The 22,606-nt window shown below is 38.0% G+C and overlaps 1 protein-coding gene across 7 annotated transcripts in view; it reads left to right on the top strand.

Moving 5' to 3' along the window:
• The window catches only part of CRADD (CASP2 and RIPK1 domain containing adaptor with death domain), a 172,673-nt gene that overhangs the window by 76,046 nt on the left and 74,021 nt on the right, over positions 1-22,606 (top strand). The gene's annotated exons all lie outside the window — the stretch shown is intronic.

The following is a 22,606-nucleotide window of genomic DNA, read 5'->3' on the forward strand; positions in this document are numbered from 1 at the left end:
TCAAATGTTTGCTTCAATCAAGGTGGAAGTTAAGATGGACCTTAAATGATACAGAGAACTTTATTTAATTTTGTGTTAATAGTTAACATTTCACTTATTTTGAACTGCCAGCAGGCACACAAGTCATACATGCCGAAGGTCTCCTTCCTACTCCTGTTCCTAGTCCCTTGTCCCCTATCCAGAGGCAGTGCTCTGAGTCCTTTCTCAACAGGCTCTTTCAGAGATCATGTAATACTTTCTCACACATAGGTAGCATTTCTTATTTGAATTGAAATAGTTATATTTTTTAAATGTATCCCTTCCCAAGTGCTAAAATAGTAAAGAACATGTGAGCTAAACAAAACAAAACAAAACAAAAGAAACCCAACAAATTATTTTCCTGTTGGGAGGCCCCCTGCTGTGCTGGTCTGATTTATTGGTGGTGAGCAACACATGCATGATATTTGCTGGAATGTTGGTAGCTGCAAAGTTAGCAACTGTGAACCCTGCACTGCTTGGAGAATGACGATAATATTGTCTTGAATGTCATGCTGTGCTTGAAAGTCATGATGATTTTCTCTAATCTGCACTACAACTCCACCAAGTGGGCCTTTTCCTTCTTTTGCAGATGAGAAAGCTGAGACCCAGGCCACCCAGCAATAAATAGGAGGTACAGTTAAGGTCTGAACTGACTTGAGCTGGAGTCACTGCTGTCTTACTTTATTCTGTGGCTTTAAGTTCTGAGACATTGATGTGAACTTGTGGTGACCCAAGAGGAAAAAAAAATGAGTGCAAGCTTTGCTCTTCTCTATTAAAAAAAATCTGCTAACAGGAAAAGGGCAGATTCACAGCTCTGGTATAGGGGGTATAAGTCAAGGCAGTGTATCTGTCTGTCTATCTATCTATCTACATATATATATTTTTAATGTAGATAAACCACCTCTCTCACTTTGAGTATTTGAACCTTAGATTATGGAGAGTCTTATGGATGATAAATAAATACTTCTAATTCTAATTAGCATTTTGGATTCAAGTTTAGAAAGTCTTTCTATATTTTACTTTTTGTCCAACATCTCCCTTGACAAAAGATTGTTACCCACTTTTATTTTTATTTTATTTTATTAGATTTCATTTGTTTAAGAGAGAGAGAGAGAGAGAGAGAGAGAGAGAGCCTGCACAAAAAGGGGGAGGGGCAGAGGGAGAAGTAGACTACCTGCTGAGCAGGGAGACCCATGTGGAGCTGGATCCCAGAACTCCAGGACCATGACCTGAGCCAAAGGCAGGTGCTAAACTGACTGAGCCACCCAGGTACCCCTTTTAGCCACTTTAAAAGGCAAAAAAAAAATAAATAAATAAAAAAATTGGGAGGACAATCCTCTTCTACTGTTTGTTTTGGTTTTGTTCTGCATTGGGAAATTTTTAATAGTGTGCTTTTGTGTAACTGTGGTCCCAAGCTGCACGCACAAAGCTAATACTGTGGCAGAAGGTGATGCCAGGCTCCACTGACTGCAGCATTTCAGCAGTGATGTGTGAGTTAGTGGCTTGTTCCATCTGGTGGATTTTACAGCCTGAGGCTGGAAAGAGAGCTCCAGGTGGCAGATATTTGACAGGCTATTTTTATTTGTTTAGGGGAGGCTGAGTAAGTCTAGTTAAAGAACATGGACTCTGAGTTTGAATCCTAGATCTTCCACTTAACTAATCATGGAATCTTGGGCAAATTATACCCACGCAATGGAGAATAGACTGGAATGGCTCCCTCACAGCTTTAAGTGAGTAAATGAATATAAATAAAACACTTAGAACAGTGTTTAACTCAACTAAAGTAAGCATACCCTTGGCTACTGTCACTGTTTTGTTAGTCCCACCCCATTTTCTAGTCTCTCGTCCACCTTTTCTCATGTCTGGAATATGAATGCAACATCCATAGCTTCCATATGGGACCTTGAGGGAGAGGTCTAAAGAACATTAGATTCACTGCTTCTCAAAGTGTCGAGACGTTCACCCCAGTGTCTCTTGCTTACTTGTGGTCTTGTTAAATGAAAGAAATGTGCCTTATTTCTTTTGGTTGCTCCATTATTTCTACAGCACAGAAGGAGAGAGAAAATATGACCTGTGCAGGGTGTTTTGAGAAGTTCGGTATGGTTAGCAGGCAGAGTGTGAGGGGCAGAGTGTGAGATGACACTGGAGCCATTTGCATGGCTTAGATTTTGAAGGGTTTTATAAACCACATTATGGATTTAGGATTTTATTCCTGCTGAGTTATTTTAATCGGGGGATCAGACATGATCAGGATTTTGGCTTAAGAAAAATCACTCTGGCCACTCTGTGAACAGTGAATTAGAAATGAGAAGATTGGAAGCAGGGAGACCTGTTTGAAGGCTATTACAGTAATTCCAGTGAGTGGTGATTAAGGCAGTAGGGATGGAGGGAAATGACAGAGTCCTAGAAATGTTTAGGGATAAAAAAGAGGGAGAAGAAAGCCTGGAGTAACTTGGGAATTTCTGGTTTGTGTGACGGGTTGGATGGTGGTGTTCTTCAATGACAAATGACATAAGAGATGGTGCTTCTTAGTCTTTTTTATCAATGGGTTTAATAAAGTCATCTTGGAGTTTCAAATATCACATTTCTTCCTGCTCCTTCTTGTGTCCCCATCCCTTTTTTTTCTTTCTTATTAGTTTTTCATGGAAGGAGGGTTTGAGTCTCAGTTGCTCAAGAAATTCACCTTCATGCTAGGAAAGTGTCTGTGGCAGGCTTGGAGGAATTTTCTTCCTAATTGTAGAATTATTTGTGATATTTTGTAAGCAGTAGTATTATTTTTTGACTATAGGGAATGGAATGGAGGTCATTAGTATATAAAAACTTTTATCTTTCTTAATCTTTTGTTGTGATTTTATGTGCAATTCTTTCTATGAATATGGTGAAAAGGATAAATACCACATATAAATGAAAGGCATCCTTCCAATTTTGCATTATTTGGGAAAGAAATCCCCATGGACAATGAATGTAAGGGATCAACAAATGTTTCTGATTCAGAAATTAAGATATAGCTGAATGGACATCTTAAATTTTGAGATGGTTATAAATTGGAAATATAAGATTTAGTCTAGGTCCAATCTAGAGAATGAAAAAGGCTCAATATTTTTGAAATTATTAATGATTAGATCGTCAGCTTGATATACTTGAAGATAAACATCATTTTAGTGCTAACTGCCTGCTTCTCAGGAAGTAAAGAGCTTTTTGAACAGTTATTTGGGGAGAGGTCAAGAGGGAATTGCTGTGTTTTTTTTTTGTTGTTGTTGTTTTTAATGAAGGTTTAAATCAGTAATAATAGTAATAATAATGTCTTATATTTCTATAGCACTTTCCAGTTTACACTGCTCTTTAAAATGTGTGATTTGTTTCACCTTCTGTGAAGTAGGTAGGGAAAATATCTCCATTTTAGAGACAAGGAAGCTGAGACCCATGGTTTACCTCAGGTCATTTGATTCCTAGAGCAGTACTTTTTCCAGTAAACACCAATATTCCCTGTGCCTTACAGTGGTATTCGCAGTGTGGCCGTGTGGTGAAGGGGAGCCTATTATGGAGGGTGAGGGAATGAATGGTTTCCTGGGGGTGCTTTCACTGATTGCCTTAGAAATTTGTGATATAAAAAACACAGTTCCAAGCATACATATGAATGGAAACAAAAAGAATTATTATTATATAGCTGGGAAAGTATATATACTTTAAGTATGTGTATAAAGTATATACATACTTCCTGGTAGAAATTGGGAGATAGGCATTTTTTGTCTGGTGCCTCTGCATTGATCCTGGGTATATAGCCCTGTGCAGTGGGTAAGTACTCCTGCTTCAATTTAAAACTTCTTCTCTATTTACATTTTCCTATAGGACTCATGAATGCAAGCCACCTTGACTATCAAATGGGGGCTTGTTCCTTGAGTCAGCCATAAAAGTTGGGGCACTCAATGAGTAGAGAAGCTCCTTCCAGGGAAATACTAGTGACTCGGTTTTATTGTTGGGAAGAGCCTGAGGGAGGAGGAGGAAGTGCCCACTGACACTTTTGGACTCCAGGAAGGATTGCAGTTAGCCCCTATAAGCATGCTAATTAGAAGCTGATCCTCAGGCAGCAGCAGCTCCTGGAATGTTAGCCATAGTCCTTCCAGTGAAAACTAGGAGAGGGCATTTTTGCCTGTTCTGTCTGTGTTGAGCCCTAGGGGTATAGCCATAGTGAGTGCTCAGGGATGCCTATTAAAAACTGCTGCTTTGTTTGCTACAGTCCTGTGGCACTCAGGAATGTAAGCTCTGTTGGCTATCAGAGATTAGGTAGTCTGGGGGCCTGTCTCAGGTGGCAGTCCCAAAAGCTGGGGTGCCAGACAAGTGTTCAAGCTTTCTCTGGAGAGGTGCAGGTGACTTGGTTTTATCATTGGACTGGGCCAGAGAGTGAAGGTAGGGAAGGGTTCCCGCCAGCTCCCCCAGGCTCTAAAGTGGATTGCAGCCAGCCCCTAGATGCATGCCAAATGGAAGTCAGACCCTCAGGCAGCAGCTTGTAAAGTATGCACACAAATCTCTACTAGGTAAAGACTGAGTGATGGATGTTTTTGTCTAATTTCTCTGCAATGAACCCTTGGGGGATAGCCTGGGTGAGTGCTTACGTGCCCAATAAGAACTACTTCTTTGTTTTCTATAATCTTATGAGTCTCATAGATGCAAGACCTTTTGGCTTTCAGAGCAAGGCATTTGGGAGACTGTCCCTTGGGTGAGAGTCTTAAAAGTTGGGGCACTAGATGTGTGGTCCAAACCCTTCATTCCTCAGGGAGAAGCTGGGAGTTGGAAGTTCCCTTCCTGATTACATGGCACAATGTTGGGGGTGGGATTATGGCAAGATGTGTCTCAGCCTTTTGTGCCTGTTTTATTTTATTATTTTTTTTTAAAAAGATTTTATTTATTTATTTATTTATTCATGAGAGACACAGAGAGAGAGAGAGATGCGGAGACATAGGCAGAGGGAGAAGCAGGCTCCAAGCAGGAAGCTCGATGTGGGATTCAATCCCGGGACTCCAGGATCATGTCCTGAGCAGAAGGCAGGCGCTCAAAGGCTGAGCCACCCAGGTGTCCCTTTTTGTGCTTATTTTAATGTGGGAATTTTCTCACTTGCCTGATCTGTAGGTGTCACTCAGCTAATTTCTGGATTTTTCTCAGAGGGCATCATTATGTGCAGCTGAATTTTTGGTGTGTCTGTGGGAGGAGGGAAGTTCAGGAGCCTTCTATGTTGCCATCTTGGTCCCTCCCTCTTGTTTCTGTTTTTTAAGATAATATTTATGAAGACTTACTGTGTGTGAGGCATTATGCTTCAGCTTTAGATCCTATATTATTACATTAATTCCCATAGCAGTAGCTGCTTGCAGTAGGTGATATGATCCCTATTTTACAGAAAAGAAACCAAAGTTTTAGAGGGGAGGCATGGCCAAGGATGTACAGTTAGCAAATGACAGAGCTGGAGTTTCAATTGATCTGTTTGATGTAATAGCTCAAATCATCACATTTCACACTCACTTAGAGGAGAGCAGACTTCAGGTCATCTATTTTCTCCAAATCCCACCAGTTTTCTTAAAGTGGTCTCATAACAAGCTTTTTATGACTTGAAAAAAATGTATGAATACAAGTCTCTTGAAGAAATACACAAGCAAATTAAATTAAACATTATTTTAATCCAGATAAACCAGTATTAACATTTTGGAATAGATAGTCTGTATTTCTTAGACAAAGACTTAAATATAGAAGCGCTCTTAAGGCTAAAAGCACTCTACTAACAAATGTCTCTTTAGTGTACCCAAAATTGTATGCTTACTAAAAGTCTTTTGTGTTTTTTCTTAGTTCTGTTCATACCAGTTGCATTTACTATTGCAATTATGTAATCTAAATATTACATAAACCAATGAAATATGGGTATAAAAATAGAGCAGTTTTCTCCACTAAAATTAGGTTGAATGCTTTAGCAAATTGTGATCAAGACCGATCCTGAAATAGTTGCTCTGGAATTCATAGCGGGTGGAATAACTGTAAAAGATTTGAGAAGAAATGTTAAAAGCCATGAAGGATTCCATATTCATAATACTTCACAAGTGTATTTACATTTTTGTTCCATGTTAACAAAACTGAAAATGAAAATAGAGAAGATGGATTATGGATATGATTTATGCAGGAAAGATGATGTGGAATTCTAGCAAGCAATACTCAAGTCCTTAGCTTTAAGTGAAAAAATGAGATGTTTTAGGCAGCAGGTGGTGTTTTGTTTTTGTTTTTTTTTAATGAATCTTCATTTTCACTAGCTTTTGAAATCAAGCAATTAACTTCTACTCCTAGATATGTTAGATAAGAATGCTTCTATATGTCTCAAAAGGTGAATTAGATATAATTTACTAAGCTACTTTTTTCCATTTTATATATTATGGGCATATTTCCAAGACAGTAAATACAGATTAAAATATTTAATGGCAGTATAACAAATGTTCAGGAAAGTGCACAGATCCTAAATGATTGCAGAGCAAACACATTTTATAACCCCCACGTAGGTCAAGAAACATTTGTAGTACCCCAGGAGCCCTCCACAGCCTCCTCTTCCCCACCAGACATAACTGCCATTGTGACTTCTAACACTGTAGTGACTGTTTTTAAACTATGTAAAAGAAGCATATGTAGTTTTTTGATTTTGACTTTTTTCTCTACTTTTGTTTGTGAGTTTCATCCATGTTTTTAAGCAGTATTATTATTTGTTCATTCACTGTGGCTGTTGAATATTTTTTCATTGAAATGAAATACTAAAATATTTACTTACTCAGTTGTTGATAGCCTTTGGGGTTGTTTCTAGTTTTGGAGTACTATGAAAAATGTTGCTATGAACATTCTTGGACATGGCTTTTGGTATACATGAGAAGGTTTTAATTCTTGTTGTTTGTTTGTTTGTATGCCTAGGAATGGAGTTAGTGGGTCCCAGGATGTATTTGTGTTCAACTTTAAGGTATACTGCCAAAGTGCTTGCACCTATCTACACCCCACATAGGTGAGTTTCTCTTGCTCCATATCTTTGGCAACACTTGGTATTGTCAGTTATATTGATTAATCTGATAGGTGTATGGTAGTATCTTGTGATTTTAATTTGCATTTTCCTGATAACTAATAAGGTTGAACACTTTTTCATGTATTTATTGGCCATTTGGGTATCTTTGGCAGGGATGGAGGAGGTTTAAAGTGCTTCTTTAGGTTTCTTGCCCTTTTTTTCTATAGGATTGCCAGACTTTTTCTTACTTATTTGTACTTCATATATTCTAGATATAAGTTTCTTTGTTCATTACATGTGTTAAAAATATACTCCCACCCCACAAGAAAAATCTTCTCCTACTCTTGGTTTCCTTTTCTTTCTTTTTTAATAGAGGTTAGTGGAAGTTTCTAATTTAATTTACCAATTCCTCTTTAATATTAGTGATTTTTGAGTCCTACTTAAGAAATCTTTGCTTTGTCTCGAGCCCAGAGCCCTGAAGATATATATCCTCCTGTGTTATCTTACATCAGCTTTATTGTTTTACTTTTCATAGTTAGATCTACAGTTCACTTAGATTTAATTTATGTCTATGGTGGGAAGTTAGATTTGTTTAATTTCGTAGCATGTTGGTATCCAGTTGATCAAGTAGCATTTACCAAAAAGATCATCCATTCTCCATTGCTTGGCAGTGTTATCATTTTCATGAATTAAATATCTGTATATGCACAGATCCAGTTCTGGAATTTGTCTTCTCTTCTATTGGTGTATTTCTTTTGTGCTAATATAAGTTTTGATTACTGTAGCTTAATAAAGGGGAGTTTAAGTCCCCTTTGTACCAACTGCTGATGATATTCTTTAGTTCTTTACATTTCCAAATAAAGCTTAGATCCAGTTTATTGATTTCTACAAACATACACAGAGTCTACTAACACTTCAGGGATTTTGATCAAGGTTGCTTTGAATTAAGAAAGGTAATATAAGAAAAAAGATTTCTTTGGATTTATAGATCAATTGCTTTGAAAGTCAAATCTATAGAATTGACTTCTTTGTAATATTGAGCCTTACAGTTCATATGCATGGAAGATCTTCCCATTTGGTCTTTACTTCACTCAGTGTTTCATATTTTAATTATTTGGCTTTATAATTCTTTTCAATGGCTATAGGATCTTGTGGGTAACGTCAAAATTTATTTAATAAATAACTTTATGTTGTAAACTTAGATTATCTCTATTTTTCTCACCGTTATAAATGGTATGACTATAAACATTCATGTGTATATATATTTTAATACCTTTTTATTTCCTTATAATTAACTTCTCAAACTATGAAACTGGAACACTGAGATTTAGCTTCCCCTGCAAATTGTACCATTTTAAGCTCTCACCCGCTGTTATAATAGTTTCTAAACTTGTCAACCTAGGGAATTAGTGATTTTTAAAAATATTTTTCAGTTTGATGAGAAAAAATAATAACTCGTTGTTCCTTAAATTTGCATTTTTTATCGCTAGTGGGATTGAGTAAGCCATTTGTAGGTCTTTGTGAGTGGCTTCTTCTTAGCTTTTGCATATTTTCTGTCTTTTTTTTTTTTTTTTTAATCTTTAGGTAAAACCCTTTGTCCCATATATTCACAAAATATGAGTCTGTACAACAAATGAGTTAACCAGCATCCTTTTGTTACTTGAATGGGCCTTTGCTGAAGAGCAAAAAGAAAACCCTATTTCACTTTGTGATTATTCTCCAAATCTCTGTGTCCTTTACATACTTAGTAATATCTTAGCAATAATGTGTGTAGTAGTGATAATGGGAGAGCTTGGTTCTTGTTTCACAGAGTCGAAGAATGAATCTGGTGGACAAAGGAGAGTAAAATGTTAGAAGTTTTTTAAGTGAGGATACAGAGAAAGCTTTCAGAAGTGAGATGGGTCCCGATAGGGTTGCCACTGAGGGCTTGTAGTGGCAATCTTTTATTGAGAATTGACTGGGAAACTTGTGGCCTTGAGATTCTTGTGTCATCTTGGTTTGAATTAGGACTGATGATAACATCTTTAATGGCTTACTTCTTTTTTGGGGTCTGGTTATTCTTTTGGTCACAGATGACTGTCATAACTGCTCCCCCCACCCCACACACACACACATGCCTAGGGCAGGGTGGTCTGGCTTGCTCCCTCTCTCTGGTTTCCTTACACCTCAGCATTTTTGGGATTTCTATGAGTCTGATTCTGTGGCCCCCTACCTAGCCCTGCCTAGCTCTGTTTGTCCCTAACTCACACCTCCCCCTGGAATAGTAACCCTAACTGCTGTTAGGGAATGGAACAATGACCGCTCTGGCTTCTTCAGGCTAAAAAAGAGATGGTATGAGGGGACAGCAATCAGAGTATTTTCAGGGGTCAGTCAAGAGGTCCACAGTATGCTCCCTGGGATCATGATGGGCAGCAAAAGGTACATTCATCAGCACATGCAAAAGGATAAACATAAAATAAGTATTAGACCCCAAATTTTGATTACATTTCTTAAATAATATCTCCAGTTACCTGTTTTGTCAAATAGATCATTGGATATCTTTATCTTTTTTAATTGATCACAAATGTCACCTATTACTTGGGACACTTTGCGAGAATTATCTGTAATGCTGAAACAACATATGAAGAAACTCTTCACACCCCAAATGGTGTAGCAATAATAGACAGTCAATAGTGGTACGGTTCTTCAGAAGTCCCTCTCTGACTTGACTTAATTCTTCGTTGAGTGTATCCAGTTGCTTGGGAAGTATTATTAGAGTCTTGGAGCAAGCATACTATTTTGCCTATTTTATATCACTGTCCTGTCTAAAGTCCTGCAAGTCCCATAGTGAGCTTTGAGGCTCTTGTAACCATGAAGGCAATTGTATGCTTGGCTGTAGCCTTTGTTTGCAATTGTACCTTAGAGGTGACTTTTAGGATAAATATGACTAAGGGAAAAACCATCAAGAAGCCCTCTTTGTTTGAGGGCTAGCCTGGACAGTATTATAATTACAAGGAATCATTTGCAAGTGGAAGAAAACTTGTCTCAAGAGATAAGTATATCCCCAAGTACATCATTCAATCCAATCATTAAGTGGGGTCATCCATTATCTTCACGTCCATAGTTAACCCATGCAGGGGGATATGCTCTGGTGTTAAAGGAGCAATTTTGTCATCCTAAGCCATATGGAATTGGTCAGCGTGCTAGTTGAGTTATACAACTTGCTGGGGAATTCCATATTTGTTGTTTAAATAATCATATACCCATGGAGTCCTGTTATTATTTCCATAGAATAAAAAGCATAAAGATTATCTTGTACATGAGCCATTGTGTAGAGATAGAAAGGCTATTTCTCTGAATTTTACCTCAAGTAGTCTAAGTTTGGCAAACAACATTCATATAAAGAGGATCAAAGCTATAATTGAACATCCACAAAGATGTGTTATTGAAACATAGTTTTTCTCTATGATAACCCTTATTTTTAAATCAGAGGTAGCCAAATCAGGATGACCTGTCTGCAAAAGGTCCACTTTTAACAAACTTGGCCTCATTATTTACATAAGCTCAGTAAGAATAATGATTGCTAATATAGATCTTTTAGAATCTGCTTTGCTGGAATTTTTAATAAGGAATCTTTAGGTTGAGCTTTTAGTAGCCTTTCCAGGCCAGAAGCCAAGCCAAGTATTTGCCATCATGCCTATAATACCTATAGATTTGGGCAGATTCCTCTTCTTGAGGTCTTCAAAGTATCCTGAGTTTCCTGCACCTGCCAGAAAGTGACATTCTTTACTCACCTGGTAAGGCTGCTGGTAACTCTGTGAGCGAGGTATCAGGCCAAAATTTCCAAGTGGCTTTATGGCTCCAGATTTCATAAACTCAACCTTAGTTTCTTAAAGCTGTTTGGTCATACCTGAGTCTATGCGTGTGTCTCAAATATGACATTCCAGTCAAAGCCTTGGTAAAATAACCAATATTTCCAATGATGTCCTGTTATAAGAACAGATTCTTATTGAACTTATGCAAATGACTATGACTGCCATGGAGAAAGAATACTTACGGAGACCTTTTGAATTTTAGAGGGTTCAAGTAGAGAGAAAAGTTAATGTTATAATTGGTTTACAAATGAATAGTTTACCACATTTCTGTAAGTCATAGATATCTTAAGTTTTCTTAATCTGGGAGAGAAAATGATCATCTTTTGAAGTAATTTATAAAATATACAGCTTCACATAGTTCTGAGTCTGTGGTTTGTGGGTTTGTACTTATTTGCATTACTCCTTTAAAAAGAAATGTTAAAAAATTGAAGCTGATGTTCTTTGTGACAATTCAGAGTGTGTTTATGGTATATTGGCTTCTAGGGCACTAAGCTTCTGTCTCCAGTATTGACAGTCTTTGTGAGCTCATTAGCCACTGTTCTGGTAAAAGCCATTTTGATCTGTGATGAGGGTACTACATTAAAAGGGCATTGATGTTGAAAATCTACACTTTGGTCCATTCATTAAAATGCATTCTTCACAAAAAAGCAATATGAATTTGCAATGTGAAGGATAACATTTCTTTTTAAAACTCTTGAAACCAGGTAATTTAATTATGTCTCTGCCATAGCCTTTTATCTTCCTCTGCAAAGGAACTCTGTCTCCTCTGACACCTCATATTGGAAGCTGCTCTTCTTATCCTCAGAATTAATTAACATGCAAATACTTGTCTAGAAATGTGGAAACACTGCTTTTCAATTAGCATTTAAATGTCATTCTTAATGATGTCAAATTGACTCTTTTAAGGGAGAATTAAAGTGATATAGTTATCTCTTGATTTGGTATTTCTGGTTATTTGGTCTTATTGGGAACTTTAATCTTCTATTGTTCATAGGCCAAATTGAGTCAGATACAAGACCATACTTGACTGCAGCAAAACCAAGCTATGGCCTTCTATTTCCTATGGTTTCTAGATAGGCCTACTTGCCATATCCTGCACTGCTACTCAGTAACATGTTTATTTGTGTTGGAGTAGCACCTGCAGGAACTGTTAGCATCAAGTCCAAGGTACCCAGGAGCAAGCAGGGGTGTAGGGGAGCTTTGGTAGCAAATGTGTGATCAAGAATAAAGAGGGTGGACTTTGGAGTTAGAGATCCAAATAGGTTCAAATCTTGCCTGTGTCACTTTGAAGCTATGCGACCTTGACATATTGCTTCCATTCTCTGAGATTCAATTTCTTCATCAGTAAAATGTAAATAGTATTATCTACTGCTCAGATTGTTGGGAGGGTTAAAGGTGATCATGTATATAAGGTATTTCATAGGGAGAGTAGACCATCTGCTGTAACAAAGAACCCCCAAATCTCAGTGGTTTAACTTCGCTTATTTCCTGCTTGGGAGGGAGTGCATTGCTCCATGCAGACATTCAGTGACCCAGACTTCTTTCATCCAGTTACCCTGACATTCCCTATGGCCTTGGAACCCTTTATTGGATCATCTGTCTCTGGCTGGCAGGCGAGGGCAGGTCATGAGCCTGAGGATTGAGCAGAAGGCTCTATGGGCCAGGTTAGGGTTGGTGCATCTCACTTGCACTCATTTCTCACTGGCCAGAACTCTATTCCAAAGACACACCTACTTTCAAGTTAGCCCATGAAATGTGTGTATCAGGAAGAAAACAAAATGGGTTTGTTTGGTGAACACATAGTCCTCCACTACAAGTACACAGTAACATTTGTTGAGTAAATGGAAGAAAGAATGAATTCTGTTTATTTTCTTTTCCATAGACTCCTAAAGTATTAGAGCTGATAGAGAGCCTTAGCAGTGATAAAGTTTTACTCTCTATTTCTTTAGATGAGGAGTCTGAAGACCTGGGGAATTTAAGGGCCTATCTAGCTATTAATGACAGGACTAGAACCTATTTCTCTGAAATCCTGCTATTTGTTCTGCACTTAATTATTTGAAACATCATTCTTTATTTTCTGCCATAGGATTTCCCTTGCCTTTTGGCATATGAAGATGGAGATTTAAAAAATATTTTATTCTGGTCATTATTGGTAGACTTCAGTTTTCTTTGGAAGGAGAAATTTGGTACTTTAGGGTAGTGGGATATATGCTATAGAGGTTAGAGCCTCCATAACCTTGTCAGTATTTTGTACTGAGAGTGAGAATTAATCTTCACTCACCCACGTGTGTGTTTGAACAATCTTTCTTTAGCCGCCTCCTATGTGTATCAAATTATGCAAGGCAGTACAGATGGAGCAGTGATTAAGACAGAAATATTCACAGCCTAAGGAAGGTGTCAAATATTTAAACAATAATTACTATATAAAATGAGAGTGCAGTGGAAGCAATAAGGTAGAAGTGACCAGCTGATGGGGTGGGAGGGAGAGGGAATAAGGGACATGTTTCATGGAGGAAGCAGGTATTTGAATTGAATCTTAAAGAATGGGTTCATTTATTGGGAGTTTGATCTGCTCTGAAACATTCACATTTGTATTTCTGTAATCTGTGTAGGTAACTTTGGCTGGTGGTGATTATACACTGGAAAAAATGAGGAGAAAATCCCAAATAGATAAAAATCCTGATCAAATCTCTTGTATAAAATGAGCATTTAGCACTTATATTTACCATTTATTTATCATCTTGTCAAGTTTTTACAAGTAAATAATCACATTAACTTTTGGATATGGTCAATCACTGTCAACAAATATTTTATTGTGAGCTAGCAAGTTCTTGATACCATCCTTCTAGGCCCAATGCACAATTTTTGGTTCGGTAAAGACCCTTAACAGAGTTTGTAGAGGCAAGGGTAAGATGCATGAAATACCAGAAAACTGAATCAGTGTGAGGAGGGGACACACACACACTTCAGGGACTGTGCAAATGTGTATATAGGTTTGGATTTGGGAGTTGGTTTTTGAACATTTACTTTTTTTTTTTGAACATTTACTCTTATAGAAAGAATTCAAGTTGTACAAAAAGGATATAAAATACTAAGGTAATTGTCCCTCTTCCCCAAACCTTTGATTCTCATGAAAATAGATGTATCTTTCTAGACGTTTTATGTGGACAAAGAAGCACGCACAGTTATATCCTCTTTTATGTGAGTGGACTCATTTAATACATGCATTTTTCTGTAACTCTCGATGTAGGACAGCTTTTCATACTACTGTGTAGTTCTACCTTATTATTATTAATCAGTGGCATAGTCATCCAGTGTACTGCTTTTTCATGATTGTTATTGAACAATCTTTAAGGTTTTTTTTTTTTTTCCTTAACCCTCAGGGAACATCTTTGTAGCCACCCGTGGACTTCTTGTAGAGGGATTTTTTGGTAGGTATTTGCAGTGGAGTTCCTAGATCAAAGAGTACATGTCTTTAAAAGTTTGACAGATATTGGTGAATTGTCCTCCAAAAAGGCTATACTTGCTTTCATTCTATCCATGGTGTATGTGAATTTTTCCCAAATATTTTTCTTTTTAAAGAGGATCCTGGACTTTGGGTCAGAGAAGAAGAGGCAAAGAGGAGAGAGTCTACTAAAAATAAGTGGTGGCCAAGAGAAATGAAAACACGTTCACATGAAGATTTGTATGTAGCAGCATTATTCATAACAGTCAAGAAGTGGAAACAACCCAAATGTCCATTGACTGCTGAATAGATCAGCAAAAAGTCATATACACACACAATGGAATATTATTCATCAATAAAAGGAATAAGGTACTAATATATTCTTTTTTTTAAATTTTTTTTTTTTAATTTTTATTTATTTATGATAGTCACAGAGAGAGAAAGAGAGGCAGAGACACAGGCAGAGAGAAGCAGGCTCCATGTACCGGGAGCCCGACGTGGGAATCGATCCTGGGTCTCCAGGATCATGCCCTAGGCCAAAGGCAGGCGCCAAACCGCTGCGCCACCCAGGGATCCCGGTACTAATATATTCTATAATGTAGGTGAACCTTGAAAGCATTTTGCTAAGTGAAGGAAGCCAGTCACAAACACCATACATATTTATATAAAATGTCCTGAATAGGCAAATCGATAGAGGCAGAGGGTATATTACTGGTACTTAGGGTGGGGAGGTGGGGGCAGGGAAGATTTGGGAAGTACAAGGTCTCTTTTTGGGGTGATGAAATAGTCTACAAGTAGATTTTACTGATGGCTGCACAACTCTGTGAGTATACCAGAAACCACTGACTCGCATATTTTAAATGGGTGCATTTTATGGTATGTGAATTATTTATCAGTAAAGCTGTTGAAAAAATGAGTGGTGGCAGAATTTGTGGAAAGGGCTGGAAAGGATGATGATGTGGCTTTATCATGGGCTTATGGGACAGGCAGGAAGACAGTGCTGTAGCCATGTGGCAGGGAGTTGGCATGGGGAAGCAATTTCTCTGGACCATCCTGAGTTGTGTTCAGGTGGCTGATGATAGCCTAACAGAGGTAGAGGTGGGGTTTCTCCACGAGCAGAATGGAGACAAGGGGCAATGAATGCCATGCCCTCGTCAGGGTGAGAATGGGGAGTAGTACAGTGAATTACTGACTCCTTGTCCTTATTCACTCCTTCGAATACACAGAAGATACTGTTCTCCTGGAAGGTAGTAATAGTTTCCTTTGCTGACCTAGAAATGCCTGCTGTGCTCCAGCATTTGGAAAAGGAAGGTCAGAGAGAGGAAGCTGAGCTCATCTGCTGAGTCAAGGAGAAGGGGAGGAAGGCCCAGGGTCACAAAGGACTATGAGGCCTTCCTTTGTGAGTAAGAGCAACTAGTCCATTTTAAATTCAGCAGTTAAGCCTTTTCTACATAGTAGAAGTAACTGTTCTTTTGGAATGTGTTCGCTAGCAAATATCATAAGAATGTTTAAAAGGAAATTGTGATTTTAAGTGGCCTCTGAGTTGTACTGATTGATAAAATTTAAGCTTAAGGGAAAGAGGGTTAAACGTACAGTAAACACTGAAAGTTAAAGGCAAATCAACATACTTTTCTGTGAAAGCCCAGTTTTCCTTGTCATCGGGGCTTTTTTTTTTTTTTTTTTTTAATCTGCTCTTTACTTCTCCTAGTTCCCCATCATTGTGGCTCTGTAGTACAGACTAGATTAAACTGTAACATCCAGAACCATTTTAGTTTCAAGTCTAAAGTTAGCATCAGAAAGAACTGATGGTTCCATTTTGGAGGTTAATCTTTTTGGGTGGCTGCTACTGTTTTACCAACAGTTTGCTTTAGAAGCCCAGGACAGCACATGCCATCAGGATTGACTTAGTGGCAAAATTATTTTTTAACAGGCAGAAGTGTGGAGCCTCCCCATCTGGGGAAGGCAGGTGGTGCTGGTGGTGAAAGAATTCACTCAAGGCAGAACAAAGGAGATGGAAATTTCTTGAATATCCCACAAGGGAGCTGTGGGCAGGACAGCAAAACAGAGACTGCCCTGATACAGTGGTGGGGAACTTGTATTTAAAGGAGGAAGGTGAGGAGGTGTGGGAACATATGGAATTCCCCTTTTTTGGTACCTGTGTCCAGGTGTACATAACCCACTGGTCAGTTAGGGCTTATGGATTTTGGAGGTAGGTCACCTGTATTTAGCCCCACGGGGTTGGGTCACTGTGGGCCCTTCTTCAGTACTCAGGAACAACTTCTGTTGTTCAAGCTGGTTGCTTAAAAGAGCCTCTGCAAGAAGGCCCTTCACTATTTGGAGCATGCTTTATTCTCCAAAACTTCATTTGAGAAGATACCATAAACGTGAAACTATTAGCCTTTGTGCTTGATTAGGATAAACAGGAATCTTACCCACTTTTCCGCCTTTACAAGAAATCACTTTTCTTCGATTTTATGTTGACTTGCTAAAGAACCCTTAGCATTGAGAGAAACTTTGCTTGGTGGTTCAGAGCATAAGGGAAAGGAAGAGAGTGATTTTGGCACATGCACCCTAGTTGAATAACTGGTAGATATTTTTATATGTATTTCTATTCTTAGTCTGTGGCCTGTAGTTAACTAGGGAGTAACTAACCTCAGTGATACTTATCAGACTTGGAGATCTTAATATATCAATATCCAGACCTCTGGAGGAACCTAAGTATGTTTAGCTGATTATTGAAAAGCAAACCCTCTTCTTAGGGAATTCCTGCTCATTCAGTAAACAAAGAATAAAATTTTGACAGATTAAACTGCGAGATAATTAAAATTGCTCTTTATTTCTGTTAGCTAAATCTTAGCTACTACACATAGCCACACAGAGTTTTTGCTTGGTTTTGGTGTGTTTTACTTTTTGGGTTGTTTCTCTTAAATACATTTTAAAGGTAATCAGTTATGGCACATATTAGAATTCTTCCTTGTATGCTTGTGGTAGGATTCTGGGAGTTGCAGTGGATTTACAGGAAAATTCAAGAATGTAAGAAATTAGATGTCAATTATAACTCAATTTTAAAAAATAACAAAAAAACACAAAACAAAAAGAATATAAAAGCAAGGTTTCTACCATTTACTGAGTTGGGGATATAAACTTTCATCTGTTGCTAGTCCCCTAAAAATTGTGAGTGTGAACTGTCATGACTTAACTTCAAAGCACAGCTTGCTGTCTTGGCAGTGGCACCAAAACATTTTCATTCTGCCTGAACAGCCATCATAGTTGAGTATAGACAAGCGAATAAGAGCCTAACTTTTCTAGTTGGTGATACTGCACAAACTTAGATTTAATGAAATGTCAAAATTGCCACAAGCCAAGATACAGTCATTGATGAGGGCTTAAACTTTCTCGGGGTCTTTCTGTCATTTTCTTTTTTTAAACCACAGATGGAGGAAGTGAGGGTATAGAAATATTACTGTGAACTTCGTTCTAACCAACTGTGACTGGAGTAGAATTGATTAAAACCTCGGGAGGGAGTGACCATGATTGTATTGTTTTGTAACTGCAAAAGAAAGGAGAGTTGGTTATAGCCAAATAGTTAATGGTGATTTCAGGAAAATATTGAGAAAGGGTAGGTATTTTTCAATGTCCAGAGCCTTGAAAAGAGGGCACTACAAAAAGAGAAAAAGGGAGAAAGAAAGAGACATAGAAAGAAAGGAACATCATTGAGGGTAGAATCACACTTTTTTTTTTTTTTTTTTTGGATGAAGAAGAAAAAGGGAGGGGCCCACTCTAAGAACAAGGAAGTTTTTAGTGAGCTTGGATTCTAAGAGAACATGTACCCAAAGACAAGCACATGCTCAAGTACAAATTCAGAAGAGTGGCATAAAACTAGTAAGAAACTATCTGCAGTGCTCAAATTCAGACAGTTGAGGCTGGAGAGAATGCCAAATACAACAGAAAAGGGCTCTTTAAAAAAGCTGTGTTCAAAACAAGAAGAACAAGTAAAGGCTAAGCTCGTTGCTCGAGGCAGATGGAATAATGTTAACATGACGAAAAGCAGACCTACTCAACTATTTGGCTTCTCTTTCTCTATCAAAGAGTGATCTTCAAGCTGGAATGTGTAATATAAACATAGTTCAGAATAAATTGAAGCACACAAGATTGGGGATGATAATGACAGTTATGACTATAGTTTGTTGAGTTTCTATTCATGACTGAGTACTAGGAAGGAGAACTTAGTTACTTTTCCCCCTAGTACTTATAGCAGCTGTGCACGGTAGGTATTGTTGTCAACCCTATTTTATAGGCAAGAACGCTGAGGCTCAGGCAGATTTTAATAACAAGCCTGAAGCGCCATAGCCACTAGCTTAGATTCAGTCCCACACCTGACTAGCTTCAAAGTCTGGCTCTTTTTTTTTTTTTTTTTTTTTTAAAGTCTGGCTCTTTTGATTGGAGTCTTTAACTCCTGTGCCTATCAGCACCAAACTGTCTTAAACATAAGAATTGTGTCTTCAGCTTCGTAGTATCATAAGACACATAAACAAAGAATACCCGGTAGATGTTAGTTAAAGCCATAATGTATAATTGCAGGGAAACAAGGAAAATGGAATATCAAAATGATAAAAAACAGAAAAAGACTGTCTTGATTTCTTTTTTAAAGATTTATTTTGGGCAATCTCTAACCAATTGCTTGTTATTGATCCTTGAGATTGTGCTATGTAAGCAAATAGTTGTAAATAAAAGTAAGGATCCTCAGGAGGTGGCATAGGTTCACAAAGCAGGCCAAATTAGACTCTTCTCTTCTTCCCTTCCTTTGTTCCTTGTTATTTTTTCTTTAAGATTTTTTTTTTTTTTACTTATTTGAGAGAGCGAGAGAGATAGTGAGGAAGGGGTAGAGGGAGAGGGAGAGAGAATCTCAAGCTGACTACCTGCTGAGCACAAAGCCCCACTTGGGGCTCGATCTTACAGCTTTGAGATCATGACCTGAGCTGAAATGAAGAGTGGGATGCCCAGCTGAGCCACTGAGGTGCCCCTCTTCCTTGTTATTTAACTGATAACCCTATCATCTGAAAGAGGATTCCATATAGCTTATAAGCAAGTTGAATTAATCTAGGCTCAGTTGGGTAGATTCATATTTCATTGAACTACTTTATGCAGATTATTGAATTTAGATAGGCTTTATTGGAATCAAAATACCATGTTAATGGCATTCCCTCTGGATATCCATATAGCTATACCGGAAAAGGAAATGGAATTTTTTGGCCTGACTTGTTCATGGTAAACCCCTGGTAGTTCCTGGTATTTATTGCCTTCTAAGTGATTATGAATTATCTATGTCAGAATTCCTCAAGCTGTTATCTGAAGAACTCTAAAGATGCTGGAAAAGTTAATAGGTGTCATCTCCTGAGAGCACAGTTTGGGAAATGCTGATCTGTGTAATAATTTGTTGTTAAATTTTGCTAGGGGTAGGCATTAAGTTCATTGAGCTATGATTTAGGGAATCAGACTCATCCATTCTTTTCAAAATATGGATTGTTTGCTCTCTCTTTAATTTTTCAGAGTATTCCACATCTTTACACATATCTGACAGTAAATTTAGCATCCCAAATAGGATTTATCTTGGCTTAGTAACTTGAACTTCTTTAAAGGAGTTAGGCATATTCTTTCTTGTTTTGGGCTTTAATCTCTATTTATACTTTACTTTTTGAGATTTGAGGAGGAATTAGACATAGTATGTATAGTGTCCAATAGCTTGAGGTAGGGGCAGTAATTTGAAGTTACATATAGAGAGATTTCACATCAATATAAGGAAGTGCAGTCTAATAATTTGGAAGGTTCAAGCAGATATTATATTATATTTGTTAGAGATATAAAAAGGAGATTCATACACTGGATGGATGTTAGAGAAGATGACCTTCTGACTCTAAGATTCTACGATTACAGACACGTGTTTTATACGTAGTCAAAAATAGGATAGCTCTTGGGTACTGTCAAAATCTTGGAAATCAGACTATTTTGTTGTACCATTATTATCCAAGGAAAGCATGTGCAGTTTCCTTTTTTGAAGAGAAATTACTGCCTTGGTTATTCAAAGGGGATGGATGATTGGACAGTGGATCTATTTTACAGGCCTTCCAGTTTATTCCAGTAAAATGATTGGTTATCACCACTGCCTGCTCTTTGAATAGCACTATTTTAAGTGTTTTTAAATTAATCTTCAAAGAAGAGTAGTCAGATTTTGGTTAGGAAATTGCATGTAACCCGATTGTGCTGTATTAAAACTCTGCAGAAGCTTGAAATAAAATGAAATTAATCTTGCCCTATCGGTAGATTAGAAGCAATGCTTGTGAAATTTTTGCCAGGACAAAGAGCTGCGGTGTTCACTTTTTCAAAACAAGCAGTGGTTCTTTGCAGATAGTTCATTTTGCACAATAATGAATAAATTAGTAACGGGATTAACAGGATTGTATTTTATTGTTGAAATAAAGCATTGTCAGAAGTTATAGCTAGCTGGTATTCAGGACCAGATGGAGTGAATTTAGTGGCAATATCAGCCTTTTAAGAATGTTTAACAGATTGCCCCCCAGACAAACAAGCAAACAGAAAAACCCTTGTTTTCTTAATCAAGTGCATATAAAATATTTTCTATCCCCAACCCCGAAAAGAATGTGACAGGGAATAGTTTTATGATGTTTAGTGCATGCTTGGGGCTTAACAATATGAAATGAACAAGGGACTGCTAAATTTTGCCTGTTGAATAACATGCACAACGAATAATGTTGGGGTAACCATTATATGGTCTTGCTTGACAAACTTATGCGACACTGATTATGATAGGTATTGATCGTTACAAAATCTTTTATAGGATTTTCGTCACCGTTGCCACCATGTTCCTAAGTACTTCATAGTATGAGTATTGTCAGTATTTTTGGAATATCTCACACATGCCAAGCATATAATATATATAGTATATATCTAATCATGTATAATGCTCTCAGTTAAAAAAAAAAAAAAAACCACTGTACTGGTATAGAAACAAAGACACAGAGAACTATGTTACACATGTTCACATGGAAATGAAGAGAAAGTGCCAGGTTTCAACCCAGTCATCCCCGGTTCTAAATCTCACATTCCTTCTGTTACACTATGCAGCATCCCTTGATTGTGCCCCATCTTTGCTCTTTTATTTCTCTCTGACATCCCTGTCTCCCTCACCTGCTATTCCCTCACCCAAAACACAGACGAGGTGGCTCCTTGGCATACCACTTTTCAAAGGATACTGAAACTGTGCTCATCCTATATGATATCCCCAGTGTTCACTCCTGTTTAACTCTTTGGTCAACATCAGACCATTTCCCATTTCGCTTATCAGACCTACTTAGTCTTTGTGTCTCCTGTTACTTTAGAACAGGTCTGAGCACTATGGAAGAATTCTTTCTACCAGGCCAACTGTGCTGTTCTCCTTCAATATAACTTGAAAACAGGGTAACTCTCCCTGTTTTCTGCCAGAGAGGCAGCATTAAGTGGTGGTTGAGATCATGGGCTCTAGAGTCAGAATGCCAGGGTTCAGATGCTGACTTTTGCTTCTCCCTGGCTATATGATAAATTGGATAAATTACCCCAGTGTCTCAGCTTTCTCACTTGGAAAGGGAATATGAAAAAGTACCACCATCACAGAATTGTTGATTGTGGATTTAATCCACAAAAAATCCTTAAAGTAAAAAACCCATAGTCAAATACTCAATACATGTCAAGTGATATTTTGAAGAAAGGCCAAGAGCCTCACTCATACTTTAAGGCTCATTCCCAAAGTGCTTGGGTTTTCCTGATCTTTTGATTTTTCTTTTTTCTTTTTAAAAAAGATTTTATTTATTTGCAAAAGAAAGAGAGCATATGAGCAAGGGGTGGGTCCGAAGGAGAAGGTCAAGCAGACTTCCTGCTGAGAGAGGAGTTCCATGAGGCCCAATCCCAGCACCCTGAGGTCATGACTCCAGCTAAAGTCACATACTTAACCAACTGAACCACCCAGCTCCCCCTGAACTTTCGATTTCTGTTTATTCCTCCTTTCCCTCTGCCCTCCTGTGCCCTGCCTGTTCCTCCAGTCTGTGTCAGTCTGTGACATTGTCTTTGTCCACTCCTAAGCCTGCACCTCACTTCCACCAGCACCCACTGTCTGGTCTGGGTTCATCTTCCTTGTCTACTTCTGTCAGCTGGCCTCCCTTACAGAGCTTTAAGAGCCTTCAAAAGTCCCTTTCCCTTTGTGAAACCTTTCTTACTAAG

The sequence above is a fragment of the Canis lupus genome, chromosome 15 (genome assembly GCF_011100685.1).
Source record: "Canis lupus familiaris isolate Mischka breed German Shepherd chromosome 15, alternate assembly UU_Cfam_GSD_1.0, whole genome shotgun sequence".
Lineage (NCBI taxonomy): Eukaryota > Metazoa > Chordata > Mammalia > Carnivora > Canidae > Canis > Canis lupus.